Source organism: Saimiri boliviensis, chromosome 5 (genome assembly GCF_048565385.1).
Source record: "Saimiri boliviensis isolate mSaiBol1 chromosome 5, mSaiBol1.pri, whole genome shotgun sequence".
Lineage (NCBI taxonomy): Eukaryota > Metazoa > Chordata > Mammalia > Primates > Cebidae > Saimiri > Saimiri boliviensis.
In genome coordinates this window covers 7981783-8002891 of record NC_133453.1, presented here as the reverse complement: position 1 = coordinate 8002891, position 21109 = coordinate 7981783, and the positions used below count along the sequence as shown (strand labels likewise).

Below are 21109 nucleotides of genomic sequence, written 5' to 3'. Positions count from 1 at the left end.
AATACAGAGAACACCACAAAGATATTCCTCAAGAAGACCAACCTCAAGGCACATAATCCCCAGATTCACCAGGGTTGAAATGAAGGAGAAAGTACTGAGGGCAGCCAGAAAGAAAGGTCAGGTTACCCATAAAGGGAAGCCTATCAGACTCACAGCAGATCTCTCAGCAGAAACCCTACAAGCCAGAAAAGAGTGGGGGCCAATATTCAACATCCTTAAAGAAAAGAACTTTCAACCCAGAATTTTACATCCAGCCAAACTAAGCTTCATAAGCAAAGGAAAAATAAAATCTTTTGTGAACAAGCAAGCACTCAGAGATTTCATCACCACCAGGCCTGCTTTACAAGAGCTTCTGAAAGAACCACTACACATAGAAAGGAACAATCAGCATCAGCCTTTCTAAAAAATACAGAAACATAAAGAGCATCTACATAATCAAGGATTTACATCAACTAATGGGCAAAACAGCCAGCTAACATTAAATGGCAGTATTAAATTCACATATATTATTATTAATTATAAATTTACATTGACTAAATCCCCCAATCCAAAGACACAGACAGGCAAATTGGGTAAAAAGCCAAAACCCATCGGTATGCTGCATCCAGACCCATCTCACATGCAAGGATACACAAAGACTCAAAACAAAGGGATGGAGAAAGATTTACCAACCAAATGGAGAGCAAAAATAAATAAATAAATAAAAAGCAGGAGTTGCAATTTTTGCCTCTGATAAAATAGTCTTTAAAGCAACAAAGATCAAAAGAAGCAAAGAAGGACATTATATAATGATAAAAGGATCAATGTAACAAGAAGAGCTAAAGATCCTAAATATATACGCACCCAATACACGAATATCCACATATATAAGACTTAAAAAGAAACTTAGACTCCCACACAATAATAGTGGGAGACTTCAACGTCAGTATTAGACAGATCAATGAGACAGAAAATTAACAACCATATCCAGGACTTGAACTCAGATCTAGAAGAAGTAAACTCAATTAACATTTATAGAACTCTCCACTTTAAATACACAAAATATACACTCTTATCAGTACCACGTTATACCTACTTACAGGTTTAAATGAAATATTGGTTGGCTGCTTGTTTGTTATTTTCTTCCCTCATTTTTTTAATGTCTCTATTATTAAACACAATTATAGGCATACCCATTTTTAGACTGCATTCTAGCCCAGGCAATAAAGCAACACCCCCATTCTCTCTCCCTCTTCCTCCTTTTTCCTCTCCTTCATTCTTTTTTATTTATTTTATTTTACTATTATTTTTCTTTTTTTCTTTCTTTCTTCCTTTTTTAAAAAAAACACTCCTTTTGGGAAAATACCAAAAACCACAGTGAATAATGAAATTTCCTTTTTTTTGCTAGTTTTATAGGAAAATGCTCTTAGCAGTTTTGTGTACATCAATTTCATTTTTTGAAATTATTTTTATGTATATGAACGTATCTAATGTATATTCTCACACTTATTTTATTAAAACAAAATCTAGTAGCAGGCTGGACATACTGTTCTTTACTTTGCATTTTTCACTTGCCAATAAATTATAGACATCTTTAGAGGCCAGCACAGATTGATTTGACAAGTCCTTTTAGTAATTGCATAAAAATCTTTACTTTGGATTCAATGTAATTTTTTCAACCAATTAACATTGATATAGATTTAGGCATTTTCCAGATTGTCTTTATGCATATTCCTGTGTAAACATTTTTAATACTTTACCTTGATTTACTTCCTTATTCTTAGCCTCTGATGAATTCTTCATTGTGTGCATCCCCAGCAGCTTTACTTCTCTCATAGAACCCTGACTGCTATAGACTGGAAGTTGTGGCTGTGGCAAAGTCATGCCTTGTACACTTTTTGACTTGAAATATAGGAAGCAGAAGGGATAGGAGTAAAGATAGAGTCTAGATAGCTCTACTGGAATTACTGCAGTAAAGGCAAGGCAGGGCAGGGGAAACAGTTTAGCATTGGTTGGTTTGAATAAGTTCAGTGGGCTCTGAGCTGTAAGGGCAGGCCCTTTGGTATCTCTAACAATTGGCTGGTCTGGGGAGGTGCACTGCATCCCTACCAGATTGGAATCGTTAAGATGCGAAAATTTCATAATATACAGAAAAATTTTAAATACACACAATACAGGAAGTATGCCTTTATTCTTATGGGTAAATACCTAACAATGGAATAGCTGTGCTTTGTGATAGGCGTATGTTTACATTTTTGAGAATCTGCCAAACAATACCTACAAGTGGCCAGAGCAAGGTGCCCTTCCACCACCTGCATATGAGAGGTCCAGCTCTTCACACTCACCTACACTTGATGTCTTAGTCTGTTTGCATTTCAATAAAGAATACCTGAGGTTGATTAATTTATAAAGAAAACTTGTTTATTTGGCTTGTGGTTCGTTCTGGTGGTACAAGAAGCATGGCCCCAGCATCTGCAGCCAGCGAGAGACTCAGGCTACTTCCACTCATGGCAGAAGGTGAAGGTAGAGGGTGCTGATCACATGGCGAGAGGGAAGCAAGAGAAAAAAGAGGCAGGTGCCAGGCTCTTTTTAACAATCAGTTCTTGCTGAAACAAATAGAGGGAAAGTTCACTCATTACTGGGAGGGGGCACTAGGTCATTCATCAGGGATCCATCTTCCTGACCAAAACACCTCCCACTAAGCAGCACCTCCAACATTAGGGATCCGATTTCAACACTTGATTTAGGAGGGACAGATATGTAAACTATATCATTTGAGATGGTCAGTTTTTTCATTGCAACCATTTAATGGGATGTGGATGAAACTGCATTTTTAGTTTGGTTACTCTAATCATTAATTATGTTGAACATCTTTACACCTGCCTGTTTGCCATCTATGTACATTCTTTGGTTACTGTCTGTTTAAATCTTTGCCCATTAAAAAACAATTTTTAAAATTAAGTTTTAAAGGTTATTTATATTCTGCATATTTATTCTTTACCAGTCTGTCAATGTCTTTTTTAAAAAATAAACCTTTTATTTTATAATAACTTTAGAATTAAAGCAAGGGGGCATAAAACAGCACTGAGAATTCCTATATATCCTTTGCTAGTTTCCCCTATTGCTAAACCTTAGGTTACCATGGCACGTTTATCAGAACTCATTAACCAACATTGGCACATTATGTTGAACTAAAGTCTGTTTTCTTCAGATGACATTCCTCCTCCTTCTTCTCCTTCTCCTTCTCCTTCTCCTTCTTCTCCTTCTCCTTCTCCTTCTCCTTCTTCTTCCTTCCTTCCTCCTCCTCCTCCTCTTCCTTCTTCTTCTTCTTTCTTCTTTCTTCTTTTTCTTCTTCTTCTTCTTCTTCTTCTTCTTCTTCTTCTTCTTCTTCTTCTTCTTCTTCTTCTTCTTCTTCCTCTTTTTCTTCTTCTTTCTTCTTCTTTCTTCTTTCTTCTTCTTCTCTTCTTTTTTGAGATGGAGTCTCGCTCTGTAGCTCAGGCTGGAGTGCAGTGGTGAGATCTCGGCTCACTGCAACCTCTGCCTCCCATGTCCCGGTTCAAGCAGTTCTCCTACCTCAGCTTCGTAAGTAGCTGGGATTACAGGCATGAGCCACCATGTCCAGCTAATTTTTGTATTTTTTAGTAGAGACAGGGTTTCACCATGTTTGCCAGTCTGGTCTTGAACTCCTGACCTTGTGATCCGCCTGCCTTGGCCTTCCAAAGTGTTGGGATTACAGGCATGAGCCACTGTGCCTGGCCAGATGTCATTATTTTTTACCTAATGTCCTTGTTCTTTTCTGGGATCCCATCCAAGATATCACATGACGTTTACCAATCACATTTGTTTCATCTTCTCTAGACTGTGACAGTTTTTCAGATTTTCCTTGTTTTTGTTTACTTTGACAGTTTTGAGTAATTCTGGTGATGTATTCTATAGACTGTTTCTCAGTTTAAGTATGTGTGATGTTTTGATCATGGTAATACAGGGATTATAGGTTTTTAGGAGGAAGAACACAGAGGTAATGTCTTTTCCCGCTTTCTTGCAAATGGATACCCAACTGTTGAAAAGAATGGCCTTTGCACCTTTGAAAAAACTTGGCTGTTCATACTTCTATTTCTGAATATTCTATTCTGTTCTGGTGATCTGTTTATGAAACATTTGATTACTATAAATTCATAATAAGTCTTGAGATTAGGTAATAATTGCTCTCAAATTTTTTTCTTTTTTTATTGCATTTTAGATTTTGGGGTACATGTGAAGAACATGCAAGATTGTTGCATAGGTACACACATGGCAGTGTGATTTTCTACCTTCCTCCTGATCACCTATATCTGGCATTTCTCCCCATGCTGTCTCTCCCCAACTCCCCACCCCCCGGTGTCCCTCCCCTATTTCCCCCTGACAGACCCCAGTGTATGATGCTCCCTTCCCTGTGTCCATGTGTTCTCATTGTTCAACACCCACCTATGAGTGAGAACATGTGGTGTTTGATTTTCTGTTCTTGTGTCAGTTTGCTGAGAATGATGGTTTCCAGGTTCATCCATGTCCGTACAGAGGACACAAACTCATCGTTTTTTTATGGCTGCATATTATTCCATTGTGTATATATGCCACATTTTTGCTGTCCAGTCTATCATCAGTGGGCATTTGGGTTGGTTCCAAGTCTTTGCTATTGTAAATAATGCTGCAGTGAACATTCGTGTGCATGTGTCCTTATAGTAGAATGATTTATAATCCTTTGGATATATACCCAGTAATGGGATTGCTGGGTCAAATGGAATTTCTATTTCTAGGTCCTTGAGGAATTGCTACACTGACTTCCACAATGGTTGAACTAATGTACACTCCCACCAACAGTGTAAAAGTGTTCCTATTTCTCTACATCCTCTCCGGCATTTGTTGTCTCCAGATTTTTTAATGATCGCCATTCTAACTGGCATGAGATGGTATCTCAATGTAGTTTTGATTTGCATTTCTCTAATGACCAGTGATGATGAGCATTTTTCATATGTTCGTTGGCCTCATATATGTCTTCTTTTGTAAAGTGTTCATATCCTTTGCCTACTTTTGAATGGGCTTGTTTTTTTCTTGTAAATCTGTTTTAGTTTTTTGTAGATCCTGGATATTAGTCCTTTGTCAGATGGGTAGATTGCAAAAATTTTTTCCTATTCTGTTTGTTGCCGATTCACTCTAATGGCTGTTTCTTTTGCTGTGCAGAAGCTGTGGAATTTGATTAGGTTTCATTTCTCTATTTTGGCTTTTGTTGCCAATGCTTTTGATGTTTTGGTCATGAAGTCCTTGCCTATGCCTATGTTCTGAATGGTTTTGCCTAGATTTTCTTCTAGGGTTTTATGGTGTTAGGTCTTATGTTTAAGTCTTTAATCCATCTGGAGTTAATTTTAGTGTAAGGTGTCAGGAAGGGGTCCAGTTTTTGCTTTCTGCACATGGCTAGCTAGTTTTCCCAACACCATTTATTAAACGGGGAATACTTTCACCATTGCTTGTTTTTGTCAGGTTTGTCAAAGATCAAATGGTTGTAGATATGTGATGTTGCCTCCGAGGCCTCTGTTCTGTTCCATTGGTCTATATCTCTGTTTTAGTACCAGTACCATGCTGTTTTGATTACTGTAGCCTTGTAGTATAGTTTGAAGTCTGGTAGTGTGATGCCTCCAGCTTTGTTCTTTTTGCTTAGAATTGGCTTGGCTATGTGGGCTCTCTTTTGGTTCCATATGAAGTGTAAGATAGTTTTTTCCAGTTCTGTGAAGGTCATTGGTAACTTGATGGGGATAGCATTGAATCTGTAAATTACTTCGGGCAGTATGGCCATTTTCATGATATTGCTTCTTCCTAGCCATGAGCATAGAATGTTTCTTCATCTGTTTGTGTCCTCTCTTATTTCATTGAGCGGTGGTTTGTAGTTCTCCTTGAAGTCCTTTACCTTCTTTGTTAGTTGTATTCCTACATATCTTATTCTCTTTGTAGCAGTTGTGAATGGCAGTTCATTCTTGATTTGGCTCTCTTTAAGTCTGTAATTGCTGTATAGGAATGCTTGTGATTTTTGCACATTGATTTTCTATCCTGAGACTTTGCTGAAGTTGATTATCAGTTTCAGGAGATTTTGGACTGAGACAATGGGGTCTTCTAAATAGAAAATCATGTTATCTGTGAATAGAGACAATTTTAATTCCTCCTTTCCTAATCGAATACCCTTTATTTCTTTTTCTTGCCTGATTGCTCTGGCTAGAATTTCCAATAGTATATTCAATAGGAGTGGTGAGATAGGGCATCCTTGTCTAGTGCCAGATTTCAAAGGGAATGCTTCCAGTTTTTGCTCATTCAGTATGATATTGGCTATGAGTTTGTCATAAATAGCTTTTATTGTTTTGAGATACATTCCATCAATACCTAGTTTATTGAGGGTTTTTAGCATAAAGGGCTGTTGAATTTTATCAAAGGTCTTCTCTTCGTCTATTGAGATAATCATGTGGTTTTTGTGTTTGATTCTGTTTATGTGGTGAATTACATTATTAGACTTGCATATGGTGAACCAGCCTTGCATCCCTGGGATGAAGCCTACTTGATCATGGTGGGTAAGCTTTTTGATGTGCTGTTGCAATCGGTTTGCCAGTATTTTATTGAAGATTTTTGCATTCATGTTCATCATTGATATTGACCTGAAGTTTTCTTTTCTTGTTGAGTCTCTGCTGGGTTTTGGTATCAGGATGATGTTGGTCTCATAAAATGATTTGGGAAAGATTTCCTGGTTTTGGATTGTTTGGAATAGTTTCAGAAGGAGTGGTACCAGCTCCTCTTTGTATGTCTGGTAGAATTTGGCTGTGAACCCTTCTGGACCTGGGCTTTTTTTGTGTGGTAGGCTATTAATTGCTGCCTCAATTTCAGCCCTTGTTATTGGTCTATTCAGGGTTTCGACTTCTTCCTGGTTTAGGCTTGGGAGGTTGCAAGTGTCCAGGAATTCATCCATTTCTTCCAGATTTACTGGTTTATGTGCATAGAGTTGTTTGTAATGATCTCTGATGATGATTTGTATTTCTGTGGAATCTGTGGTGATATCCCCTTTATCGTTTTTTATTGCATATATTTGATTCTTCTCTCTTTTCTTTGTTATTGATCTGTCTAATGGTCTATTTTATTGATGTTTTTGAAAAACTAGCTCCTGGATTTACGGATTTTTTGAAGGTTTTTTTTAAATGTCTCTATCTCCTTCAGTTCTGCTCTGATCTTAGTTATTTCTTGTTTTCTGCTAGATTTTGAGTTTTTTTGATCTTGCTCCTCTAGCTCTTTCAATTTCGATGATAGGATGTTGATTTTAGATCTTTCCTTGCTTCTCTTGTTGGTATTTATTCCTATATATTTTCCTCTAGACACTGCTTTAAATGTGTCCCAGATATTCTGGTATGTTGTGTCTCCATTCTCATTGGTTTCAAAGAACATCTTTATTTCTGCCTTCATTTCATTGTTTCTCCAGTCAACATTTAAGAGCAAGTTGTTCAGTGTCCATGAAGCTGTGTGGTTCTGAGTTAGTTTCTGAATTCTGAGTTCTAATTTGATTGCACTGTGCTTTGAGAGACTGTTTGTTATGATTTCTGTTCTTCTGCATTTGCTGAGGAGTGATTTATTTCCAATTATGTGGTCAATTTTAGAGTAGGTGTGATGTGGTGCTGAGAAGAATGTATATTCTGTGGATTTGGGGTGGAGAGTTCTGTAAATGTCTATTAGGTTTGCTGGGTCTGGGTCTGAGTTCAAGTCCTGGATATCCTTGTTAATTTTTCTGTCTCATTGTTCTGTCTAATATTGACAGTGGGGTGTTAAAGTCTCCCACTATTATTGTGTGGGAGTCTAAGTCTCCTTCTAAGCCATCAAGAACTTGCTTTATATATCTGGGTGCTCCTGTATTGGGTGTATATATATTTAGGATCATTAGCTCTTCTTGTTGCATTGATCCTTTTACCATTATGTAATGTCCTTCTTTGTCTCTTTTGATTTTTGTTGGTTTAAAGTTTATTTTATTAGAGAATAGAATTGCGACTCCTTTTTTTTTTTTTTGCTCTCCATTTGCTTGATAAATCTTCCTCCATCCCGTTATTTTTAGCCTTTGTGTATCCTTGCATGTAAGATGGGTTTCCTGGATACAACACACTGATGAGATTTGGCTTTTTGTCCAGTTTGCCAGTCTGTGTCTTTAGATTGGGGTGTTTAGCCGATTTACATTTAGGGATAATATTGTTATGTGTGAATTTGATCCTGCCATTTTGTTGCTAGCTGGTTGTTTTGCCTGTTAGTTGATGCAGTTTCTTCGTTGTGTCGATGCTCTTTACCATTTGGTATGTTTTTAGACTGGCTGGTACTGGTTGTTCCTTTCAATGTTTAGTGCTTCTTTCAGGACCTCTTATAAAGAAGGCCTGGTGGTGATGAAATATCTGAGTAATTGCTTGTTTGTAAAGGATTTTATTTCTCCTTTCCTTATAAAGCTTAGTTTGGCTGTATATGTAATCCTAGGTTGAAAGTTCTTTTCTTTAAGGATGTTGAATATTGGCCCCTACTCTCTTCAGGCTTTTAGGGTTTCTGCTGAGAGATCCGCTGTGAGTCTGATGGGCTTCCCTTTGTGAGGTGAGTAACCCAACCTTTCTCTTTGGCTGCCCTTAGCCTTTTCTCCTACATTTCAACCCTGGTGAATCTGACCATTACGTGCCTTGGGGTTGCTCTTCCTGGGAATATCTTTGTGGTGTTCTCTGTATTTCCTGGACTTGAATATTGTCCTGCCTTGCTAGGTTGGGGAAGTTTACCTGGATAATATCTTGAAGAGTATTTTCCATCTTGGATTCATTCTCTTCATCACATTCAGGTACACCTATCAAACATAGATTAGGTCTTTTCACATTGTCCCATATTTCTTGGAAACTTTGTTCATTTCTTTTTACTCTTTTTTCTCTAATCTTGCCATCTCATTTTATTTCATCAAGTTGATCTTCAACCTCTGATATCCTTTCTTCTGCTTTGTCAATTTGGCTATTGAAACTTGTGTATGCTTCATGAAGGTCTTGTGTTGTGTTTTTCAGCTCCATCAGTTCACTTATATTCCTCTCTAAGCTGTTTATTCTCATTAGCATTTTGTGAAACCTTTTTTCAAGGTTCTTAGTTTCTTTGCATTGGGTTAGAACATGTTCTTTTAGCTCAGAGAAGTTTCTTACTACCCACTTTCTGAAGCCTGTTTCTGTCAATTCATCAGACTCTTTCTCCATCCAGCCTTGTTCCCTTGCTGGTGAGGAGTTGTGATCCCTTGGGGGAGGAGAGGCGTTCTGGTTTTGGGTGTTTTCATCGTTTTTGCACTGGTTTCTTCCCATCTTTCTAGATTTATCTACCTGTCATCTTTGCAGTTGTTGACTTTCAGATGGAGTCTCTGAGTGGATGTCCAGTTTGTTAATGATGAAGTTACTTCTTTCTGTTTCTTAGTTTTCCTTCTAACAGTCAGGCCCCTCTGCTGTAGGACTGCTGAGGTCCACTCTAGGCCCTGCTTGCCTGGGGATCACCTGTAGCAGCTGCAGAACAGTAAGGGTTGCTGCCAGTTTCTTCTTCTGTCTTGGTCCCAGAAGGATACCTGCCAGATGTCAGTCTGAGCTCTACTTTATGAGGTGACTCCTTGGATATACGGGGGTCAGAGAGCTGCTTGAGGAGACAGTCTGTCCTTTATAAGAGCTCAAATGCTGAGCTGTCAGCTCCATTGTTCCATTCAGAGCTGCTGGGCAGATACGTTTAAGTCTGCTGCAGCAGAACTCATAAATACCTTTTTTTCCTCCCAGGTGCTCTGTCCCAGGGAGTTAGGGCTTTATTTATAAGTTTCTGTCATGCTGCTGCCTTTTTTCAGGGCTGCCCTGCCCAGCAAGGAGGCAGCCTAGTCACAGTCTGCCTGCAGAGTCTTTGCTGAGCTGCTGTGGGCTCTACCCAACTGCCATGTGAACTTCCCTGCAGTCCTGTTTATAGGTCTATAGTTAGAACTGTCTTGGCAATGGCAGCCCACCTCTGTAATGGCGGACTCTCTCTGTAATGGCGGACTGCCTCGGCAATGGTGGCCTGCCTCAGCAATGGCTGACTACCTTGGTAGTGGTGGACTGCCTCAGTAATGGTGGACGCCCCTCTCCGACAGAGCTAGACCATCCTGGGGTCAGCTGTGCTTCCTGTGAAACTCTCAATCCAGAGCATTTCAGATTGCTCTTTTTTGTGGGGATGGGACTGGCTCAGCCTGATCACCTGGCTCCCTGCCTCAGACCCCCTTTTTTTTCAGTTGATAGGGTGACTCTGTCTCCTAGACATTCTAGTCGCCAGTTGAAAATCTCACACACACCCGGATTTGTGTGAGATTTTATGCAGAGACCCGCTCAGCCAGTTGAAACAGCCGCACTGGGGGCTCGTGGCGCTTTTTCGCCCAGTAATCTCCTGGCCTGGCTTCCTGTTTCAGTCCACTTTTTATCAGTTGAATGGGTGACTGTCTCCCCAATGTTCCAGTTGCCTGTTGAAAAGATGCCAGGATCTGTGTGATTTCCCATGCTGTATCACTGCGCTGACTGAAACAGCTGCACGGAGATTCGTGGCACTTTTTTGCCTGGGAATCTCCTGGCCTGGCTCCCTGTTTCAGTCCCCTTTTTATCAGCTGAATGGGCAACTCTGTCTCCCAAGAGCTCCAATCGCCAGCTAAAATGGCACCTGGGCCCGTGTATTTTGTGTGGGGACCTGTGTATTTTGTGCAGAGACCCACCATGCTGGCCAAAACAGCTGCACTGGTGACCCGTGGAGCTCCTCCATCTGGGAATCTCCTGGTCTGTGGGCAATAAAAATCCGTCTGGATGTGTGGCATCCACTCACCCTCCATGCTTTTGCTGGGAGCTGCAATCCTGAGCTGCTCCTAATCGACCATCTTGGATCCTCTCCAAAACGTACAGTATTTCATATAAGCATTTTCACCTCCAGAGTCTGAGACTCACATGTTCAAGCATGAGCTCTAGCAGCTCCTCTGTCAAAGACAGCCACCTCTGACAGCCATAGATATGAAACCATTTTTTTTCTATTTTTTTAAAAGTAATTATTACTATCGTAGGTCTTTTAAATTTCCATATGAATTTTAGAATCAGTTTGCCAATTTGTACAAAAAAAGATCCTAGAATTTAGGTTGGGGTTGTGTTAGATTTATAGATAAACTAAGGAAAATGACATTTTAACAATTTTGAGTTTTTTGATTCATGAACATATCTATTCAGGTCTCTCACCAATGTTTTGTTGTTTTCAGTGCAGAGTATTTCACATCTTTTGTCAGATTTATCTCTTAGTATTTAATATTTTTGATGTTATTTAGGTGGTATTTTTTTCATTTTAATTTTCAATTGTTCATTGCTAGTACATTTGACCCTTGAACAATGCGAGGATTGAGGTACCAACTCCTCACTCAGCAGTAGGCAATTCACATGGAAGGATTTTTTTTTTTTTTTTTTTTTTTTTTTTGGCACAACAGCGTTGTGCTCTGTTGCCCAGGCTGGAGCACAATGGTGCAATCTCAACTCAGTACAACCTCTGCCTCCTGGGTTCAAGCAATTCTCCTGCCTCAGCCTCCAGGGTAGCTGGGATTATAGGTGTGTGCCACCATGCTCAGCTAATTTTTTGTATTTTTAGTCAAGACAGGGTTTTGTTATGTTAGCCAAGGTTGGTCTCCAACTCCTGGCCTGAAGTGATCTGCCCGCCTCGGCCTCCCAAAGTGATGGTATGGGATATAGACGTGAGACACTGTACTTGGCCTGCATAGAATTTTTGAGTTCCCAAAAATTCAACTATTAATAGCCTACTGTATACTAGAAGCCTTACCAATAACAGAAACAGTTGCTTAGCACATATTTGGCACATTATATGTGTTATATACTGTATTATTACAGTAAAGTCAGCTAGAGAAAAGAAAACATTATTAAGAAAATATTGAGGAAGGAAAATTAAGTATTCATTAGGTGGGAGTGAATTTTCTAAAATGTTTTCCTCTTGATTGTCCTCTGTTGAGTAGACTGAGAAGGAGGAAGAGGAGGGTTGGTCTTGCTGCTTCAGGGGTGGCAGATGGGGAAGAGTGGAGGAGATCAAAGGAGGAGAGTCAGGCACACTTGGTGTAACTTTACAGAATTATATCATACTTATTGTTTGACCTTTTTGTTTTTGTTTTTGTTTTGTTTGAGACTAAGTCTTGCTCTGTTGCCCAAGGTGGATTGCAGTGGTGTGATCTCAGCTCACTGAAACCTCTGCCTCCCGGCTTCAAGCGATTCTCCTGCCTCAGCCTCCTGAGTAGCTGCGATTACAGGCATGTGCCACCATACCCAGCTGATTTTTGTATTTTTAGTAGAGATGGAGTTTACCATGTTCACCAGGCTGGTCTTGACTTCCTAACATCAGGTGATGTACCTGCCTCAGCCTCCCAAAGTGCTGGGATTACAGACATGAGCCACTGTACCTGGCTGCCTTTTCAATCTTTGAAAATGCTTTTATACAATACTAATTCTTCTTCCCCATTTGCTTTCATTTCAGTGCCCATCATGGAAGGGTCCATGTTGTAAAAGAAGTCAAAAGTAGTCTTTTTTTTTTTTTTTAATTGCATTTTAGGTTTTGGGGTACATGTGATAAACATGCAAGATTGTTGCATAGGTACACACATGGCAGTGTGGTTTGCTGCCTTCCGTCCCCTCACCTGTATCTGTCATTTCTCCCCATGCTATCTCTTCCCACCTCCCCACCCCCCCCGCCCCTCCCCCATTTCCCCCAAACGGACCCCAGTGTGTAGTGCTCCCCTCCCTGTGTCCATGTGTTCTCCTTGTTCAACACCCACCTATGAGTGAGAATATACAGTGTTTGATTTTCTGCTCTTGTGTCAGTTTGCTGAGAATGATGGTTTCCAGGTTCATCCATGTCCCTACAAAGGACGTGAACTCATCGTTTTTGATGGCTGCGTAATATTCCATGGTGTATATGTACCACATTTTCCCTATCCAGTCTATCATCGTTGGACATTTGGGTTGGTTCCAGGTCTTTGCTATTGTAAACAGTGCTGCAATGAACATTCGTGTGCACGTGTCCTTGTAGTAGAATGATTTATAATCCTTTGGATATATACCCAGTAATGGGATTGCTGGGTCAAATGGGATTTCTATTTTTAGGTCCTTGAGGAATCGCCACACTGTCTTCCACAATGGTTGAATTAATTTACATTCCCACCAACAGTGTAAAAGTGTTCCTATTTCTCCACATCCTCTCCAGCATCTGTTGTTTCCCAATTTTTTAATGATCGCCATTCTAATTGGTGTGAGATGGTATCTCAATGTGGTTTTGATTTGCATTTCTCTGATGACCAGTGATGATGAGCATTTTTTCATATGTTTGTTGGCCTCCTGTATGTCTTCTTTTGTAAAGTATCTGTTCATATCCTTCGCCCATTTTTGAATAGGCTTGTTTGTTTTTTTCTTGTAGATCTGCTTTAGTTCTTTGTAAATTCTGGATATCAGCCCCTTGTCAGATAGGTAGGCTGCAAAAATTTTTTCCCATTCTGTTGGTTGCCGATTCACTCTACTGACTGTTTCTTTTGCCGTGCAGAAGCTGTGGAGTTTGATTAGGTCCCATTTGTCTATTTTGGCTTTTGTTGCCATTGCTTTAGGCGTTTTGGTCATGAAGTCCTTGCCTACACCTATGTCCTGAATGGTTTTGCCTAGATTTTCTTCTAAGGTTTTTATGGTAATAGTCTTTAATCCATCTGGAGTTAATTTTGGTGTAAGGTGTCAGGAAGGGGTCCTGTTTCTGCTTTCTGCACATGGCTAGCCAGTTTTCCCAACACCATTTATTGAACAGGGAGTCCTTTCCCCATTGCTTGTTTTTGTCAGGTTTGTCGAAGATCAGATGGTTGTGGGTATGTTGTATTTCCTCTGAGACCTCTGTTCTGTTCCATTGGTCTATATCTCTGTTTTGGTACCAGTACCATGCTGTTTTGATTACTGTAGCCTTGTAGTATAGTTTGAAGTCCGGTAGTGTGATGCCTCCCGCTTTGTTCTTTTTGCTTAGAATTGACTTGGCTATGCAGGCTCTCTTTTGGTTCCATATGAAGTTTAAGGTGTTTTTTTCCAGTTCTGTGAAGAAGGTCATTGGTAGCTTGATGGGAATAGCATTGAATCTGTAAATTACTTTGGGCAGTATGGCCATTTTCACGATGTTGATTCTTCCTAACCATGAACATGGAATGTTTCTCCATCTGTTTGTATCCTCTCTTATTTCGTTGAGCAGTGGCTTGTAGTTCTCCTTGAAGAGGTCCTTTACGTTCCTTGTTAGTTGTATTCCTAGGTACTTTATTCTCTTTGTAGCAATTGTGAATGGCAGTTCGTTCTTGATTTGGCTCTCTTGAAGTCTATTACTGGTGTATAGGAATGCTTGTGATTTTTGCACGTTGATTTTGTATCCTGAGACTTTGCTGAAGTTGTTTATCAGTTTCAGGAGATTTTGGGCTGAGATGATGGGGTCTTCCAGATATACAATCATGTCATCTGCAAATAGAGACAATTTGATTTCCTCCTTTCCAATTTGGATACCCTTTATTTCTTTTTCTTGCCTGATTGCTCTGGCTAGAACTTCCAGTACTATATTGAATAGGAGTGGTGAGAGAGGGCACACTTGTCTAGTGCCAGATTTCAAAGGGAATGCTTCCAGTTTTTGCCCATTCAGTATGATACTGGCTGTTGGTTTGTCGTAAATAGCTTTTATTGTTTTGAGATACGTTCTGTCAATACCTAGTTTATTGAGGGTTTTTAGCATAAAGCGTTGTTGAATTTTGTCAAAAGCCTTCTCTGCATCAATTGAGATAATCATGTGGTTTTTGTCTTTGGTTCTGTTTATGTGGTGAATTATGTTTATGGACTTGCGTATGTTGAACCAGCCTTGCATCCCCGGGATGAATCCTACTTGATCATGGTGGATGAGCTTTTTGATATGCTGTTGCAATCGGTTTGCCAGTATTTTATTGAAGATTTTTGCATCTATGTTCATCATGGATATTGGCCTGAAATTTTCTTTTCTTGTTGAGTCTCTGCCAGGTTTTGGTATCAGGATGATGTTGGTCTCGTAAAATGATTTGGGAAGAATTCCCTCTTTTTGGATTGTCTGGAATAGTTTCAGAAGGAATGGTATCAGCTCCTCTTTGTATGTCTGGTAGAATTCAGCTGTGAAACCATCTGGACCTGGGCTTTTTTTGGGTAGTAGGCTCTTTATTGCTGCCTCGACTTCAGACCATGTTATTGGTCTATTCAGGGTTTCTGCTTCTTCCAGGTTTAGGCTTGGGAGGATGCAGGTGTCCAGGAATTTATCCATTTCTTCCAGGTTTACTAGTTTATGTGCATAGAGTTGTTTGTAATAATCTCTGATGATGGTTTGGATTTCTGTGGAATCTGTGGTGATATCCCCTTTATCGTTTTTTATTGCATCAATTTGGTTATTCTCTCTTTTCTTTTTTATTAATCTGGCTAGTGGTCTGTCTATTTTGTTGATCTTTTCAAAGAACCAGCTCCTGGATTTATTGATTTTTTGAAGAGTTTTTTGTGTCTCTATTTCCTTCAGTTCTGCTCTGATCTTAGTTATTTCCTGTCTTCTGCTAGGTTTTGAGTTTTTTTGATCTTGCTCCTCTAGCTCTTTCAATTTTGATGATAGGGTGTCAATTTTAGATCTCTCCTTTCTTCTCATGTGGGCGTTTATTGCTATATAGTTTCCTCTAGAGACTGCTTTAAATGTGTCCCAGAGATTCTGGTATGTTGTGTCTTCGTTCTCATTGGTTTCGAAGAACATCTTTATTTCTGCCTTCATTTCATTGTTTATCCAGTCAACTTTCAAGAGCAAGTTGTTCAGTTTCCATGAAGCTGTGCGGTTCTGAGTTAGTTTCTGCATTCTGAGTTCTAACTCGATTGCACTGTGGTCTGAGAGACTGTTTGTTAGGATTTCTGTTCTTTTGCATTTGCTGAGGAGTGATTTATTGCCAATTATGTGGTCAATTTTAGAGTAGGTGTGATGTGGTGCTGAGAAGAATGTATATTCTGTGGATTTGGGGTGGAGAGTTCTGTAAATGTCTATTAGGTTTGCTTGTTTCAGGTCTGTATTCAGGTCCTGGATGTCCTTGTTGATTTTCTGTCTGGATGATCTGTCTAATATTGACAATGGGGTGTTAAAGTCTCCCACTATTATTGTGTGGGAGTCTAAGTCTCTTTGCAAGTCATTAAGAACTTGCCTTATGTATCTGGGTGCTCCTGTATTGGGTGCATATATATTTAGGATCGTTAGCTCTTCTTGTTGCAGTGATCCTTTTACCATTATGTAATGTCCTTCTTTGTCTCTTTTGATCTTTGTTGCTTTAAAGTCTATTTTATCAGAGATGAGAATTGCAACTCCTGCCTTTTTTTGCTCTCCGTTTGCTTGGTAGATCTTCCTCCATCCCTTTATTTTGAGCCTTTGTGTATCCTTGCATGTAAGATGGGTTTCCTGGATACAGCACACTGATGGGTTTTGGCTTTTTATCCAATTTGCCAGTCTGTGTCTTTTGATTGGGGCATTTAGTCCATTGACATTTAGGGATAGTATTGTTATGTGTGAATTTGATGCTGTCATTTTGATGCTACCTGGCTGTTTTGTTGGTTAGTTGATGCAGATTCTTGATTGTGTTGCTGCTTTTTTACCATTTGGTGTGTTTTTGGAGTGGCTGGTACTGGTTGTTCCTTTATATGTGTAGAGCCTCTTTCAGGAGTTCTTGTAGAGCAGGTTTGGTGGTGATGAAATCTCTGAGTGTTTGCTTGTTCACAAAGGATTTTATTTTTCCTTCACTTATGAAGCTTAGTTTGGCTGGATAGGAGATTCTGGGTTGAAAGTTCTTTTCTTTAAGGATGTTGAATATTGGCCCCCAATCTCTTCTGGCTTGTAGGGTTTCTGCTGAGAGATCTGCTGTGAGTCTAATGGGCTTCCCTTTGTGGGTAACCCGACCTTTCTCTCTGGCTGCCCTTAGCATTTTCTCTTTCATTTCAACCCTGGTGAATCTGACGATTATGTGCCTTGGGGTTGCTCTTCTTGAGGAATATCTTTGTGGTGTTCTCTGTATTTCCTGGATTTGAATATTGGTCTGCCTTGCTAGGTTGGGGAAGTTTTCCTGGATAATATCCTGAAGAGTATTTTCCAGCTTGGATTCATTCTCTTCATCACATTCAGGTACACCTATCAGACGTAGATTAGGTCTTTTCACATAGTCCCACATTTCTTGAAGATTTTGTTCATTCCTTTTTGCGCTTTTTTCTCTGTTCTTGCCTTCTCTTTTTATTTCATTGAGTTGATCTTCGACCTCTGATATCCTTTCTTCTGCTTGGTCAATTCGGCTGTTGAAGCTTGTGCATGCTTCACGAAGTTCTCGTGTTGCGTTTTTCAGCTCCATCAATTCACTTATACTCCTCTCTATGCTGTCCATTCTCGTCAGCAGTTCGTCCAATCTTTTTTCAAGGTTCCTAGTTTCTTTGCGTTGGGTTAGAACATGTTCTTTTAGCTCATTGTAGTTTCTTACTACCCATCTTCTGAAGTCTGATTCTGTCATTTCATCACCCTCCTTCTCCATCCGGTCTGGTTCCCTTGCTGGTGAGGAGTTGTGATCCCTTTTAGGAGGAGAGGTGTTCTGGTTTCGGGAGTTTTCATCCTTTTTGCGCTGGTTTCTTCCCATTTTTGTGGGTTTATCCACCTGTTGTCTGTCTCTGTCCCAGGGAGTTGGAGCTTTATGAGTTTCCGTTGCACTACTGCCTTTTTTGATTTTTCTTTCAGGTCTGACCCACCCAGTTAGCAGCAGGCCTAGCCACTGCCTGCCCGCAGGAGCTTTGCTGAGCTGCTGTGGGCTCCGCCCAGCTGCCCTGAGCTCTTCCCTGTAGTCCTTTTTATATGGGCATAGTTAGAACTGTCTGGGCAATGGTGGCCCCGCCTCTGTTATGGCGGACTCTCTCTGTTGTGGCAGGTTGCCTCGGCAACGGCGGGTTGCCTCGGCAACGGCAGCCTGCCTCCGTAGCGGTGGAGAGTCTCAGTAATGGCGGAAGCCCCTCCCCCACGGAGCCGGACCGTCCCGGTTCAGCTGTGCTTGGTTTGAAGGGCTCAACCCAGAGGGTTTCCAATTACTGTTTTTGTTTTCGTTGTTGTTGGGGGTGGAGGGGTGGGACCAACGGAGCCTGAACACCTGGCTCCCTGACTCAGAGTCTTTTCTTTTAAGTTGAAGGACCCCGCATTTTGGTCGCCTGCTGAAAAGGCGCCGGGATCTCCCGTGCTGCGACTTATGGAGTCGGCTCGAACTGCGGCGCCGGCTCCTGGCGGATTTTTTGCCTAGGAATCTCCTGGCCTGACTCGCTATTTCAGATGAATGGCCCACTCTGCCGTCTCAGGGCTCTGCTCGCCAGCTAAGAGGGCTCCCAGACCAGTGGCTTTTGTACGGAGAACCGCAGCAACAGGGAGTGGTCACAGCAGCCGCGCGGGCGGAATCAGCCCCACAGGGGCCAAAACAGCCGCACCGGCTGGGACTGCGACGCTGGCGACCCCTCTGCCTGGGTATCTCCTGGTCTGTGGGCAATAAGAGTTCGTCTGGAAATGCGGCGTCCACTCACCCTCTGCACCTTCACTGGGAGCTGAAGTCCTGAGCTGTTCTTAGGCGGCCATCTTCCCAGCATTCCCCCAAAAGTAGTCTTAATAATCAGAAGCCTTTGCCAGATTGTTTAATAGCAATTTGTTTTCTGGCACTGTTTCTTCTACATCTTCTTTAGTACCTGGTACTGATTCAAAAGCACTAATCTCCATCAAGTCATCTTGAAATTTTTCCAGATCCGTATCTTGAAAGACCATATTTCCCTTCTTCTGTTGTGGAATTAGAAATCCTGGGTTTGCTGGCAGGTAAACCACTTTGACACCTTAGTTGTTGAACTTGTGTGTTCTGGGTGGCTAGGGGCATTGTCCCAAATCAAAAGAACTTTGAAAGACAGTCTCTTACTGGCAAGGTATTTCCTAACTTCAGGGACAAAACAGTGATAGAACCAATCCAGAAAAAGTGTTCTTTTTGAGACCTTCTTATGCAACAATAAAACTGGCATCGGGTGTTGATCTTTTCCCTTCAAGGCTTGGGCACTAGCATGTTTATAGAAAGGGGTGGTCCTATTTATAAACCCAAACGTATAAAGATACAAACTGTGTCAAAAGCATAGCATGGGTACTGAGAAAGGAGGGTGAAAACAAGAGGATGACATCACCGCTGGCCTCAAGGAGCGCTCAGCAGACTGAGGGAGACAAGTGCATCTTTTCCTGAAGGAGGGCAGTGGAGTGATGGTGTGTTTAGAGTGTGGAAGTAGAGGGATCACAGAGAGGCAGCTCAGCAGAGTGCTCATGCAACAATTGGGCCACCAACCCCCCACTGCATGCGACGTATCTGAGGAAAGCCATTTAAAATAGGTGACAGTCACTTTCCATCAAGTCCCTGGCATGGTCCATGGAGGCAGGGTTGTCCATCTTGATTCAGCATTTCAGAGGCCTCTCAGGGTTTAGATAGAAGAAGACAAGCAGCAATGCTTATGCATTGCAGAGACGCAGGTCAGCCCCAATTTCTTGCCAGTTAGGAGGTCAGTGCTGAGGGCCTTGTCTTTCCTTGGAACATGCGATGCCAATTACTTTCTGGACAGAGAGTCTTTGGTTGCCAAAAGGCAAAATATTGCTTTGGGACAAATCCCAAATACATTAGATTTATTCAAATTTACTTTATCTTTCTGAATCTTCAGCGTTCAAACACATTGCTTAATAATTCTGTGTCTAAACTGACATTGCAGCACAGGGCATAATCTGTCCCCAAGGCAAAGACCATTAGCTATTCTTGCCTGGAAAACATACAAATAGATATCTCAGCAAAGGCTACTCATGTATTCTTCTTCTTATGAGTAAATCATTGTCAGTGACTGTGATTTTTTTTTTTTTTTCCTGAAGGGATAAATACACGCCCTCTATTGGGGTCAGGTTTTGTGCCTGTAATTATTCCGCCTGCTGTATTATAGGAGCTTAGAATCCCAGCTGCTGGCTCTGGGCTGAAGTTCTCTGATGGCTCCTGCAGGGTGGACTGGCCCCCTTTCCCTATGTGTGCTTCTGCTGCTAACCTGTGGCTTTGCCCATGCAGGCAAGCTGCTGGTAGTACCCATGGATGGGAGCCACTGGTTCACCATGCAGTCGGTGGTGGAGAAACTCATCCTCAGGGGGCATGAGGTGGTCGTAGTCAGGCCAGAGGTGAGTTGGCAACTGGGAAGAAAACTGAATTGCACAGTGAAGAGTTACTCAACCTCATACTCTCTGGAGGATCAGGACCGAGAGTTCCTGGCATTTGCCAATGATCAATGGAAAGGAAAAATACAAAGTATATTTTCTCTATTAATGAGTCCATACAGTGGCAGTTTTGACTTATTTTTTTCACATTGCAGGAGTTTGTTTAAGGACAAAAAATTAGTAGAATACTTAAAGGAGACTTCTTTTGATGCAGTGTTTCTTGATCCTTTTGATACCTGTGGCTTAATTGTTGCCAAATATTTCTCCCTTCCCTCTGTGATCTTCACTAGGGGGATATTTTGTCATTATCTTGAAGAAGGTGCACAGTGTCCTGCTCCTCTTTCCTATGTCCCCAGAGGTCTCTTAGGGTTCTCAGATGCCATGACTTTCAAGGAGAGAGTACGGAACCATATCATGCACTTGGAGGAACATTTGTTTTGCCACCATTTTTTGAAAACTGCCCTAGAAGCAGCCTCTGAAATTCTCCAAACACCTGTCACGGCATATGATCTCTACAGCCACACATCAATTTGGCTGTTGCGCACTGACTTTGTTTTGGACTATCCCAGACCTGTGATGCCCAACATGGTCTTCATTGGTGGTATCAACTGCAAACAGGGAAAGCCATTGCCTATGGTAAGTCACCTCTCCTTTAGCATAGTAAGAATAATCTGGCTTTGGAAATTATAAAAGGATTCCTTCTAGAACTGTGATTAGCAGGGGGTGGGGGGATTAGGGAGGGATAACATGAGGAGAA

At 41.1% G+C, this 21109-nt stretch overlaps 1 pseudogene; it reads left to right on the top strand.

Moving 5' to 3' along the window:
- Positions 1 to 17763: 17763 nt before the first annotated feature.
- LOC101047616 (UDP-glucuronosyltransferase 1A9 pseudogene) lies at positions 17764 to 21042 on the top strand (annotated as a pseudogene).
- The last annotated feature ends 67 nt before the right edge of the window (positions 21043 to 21109 follow it).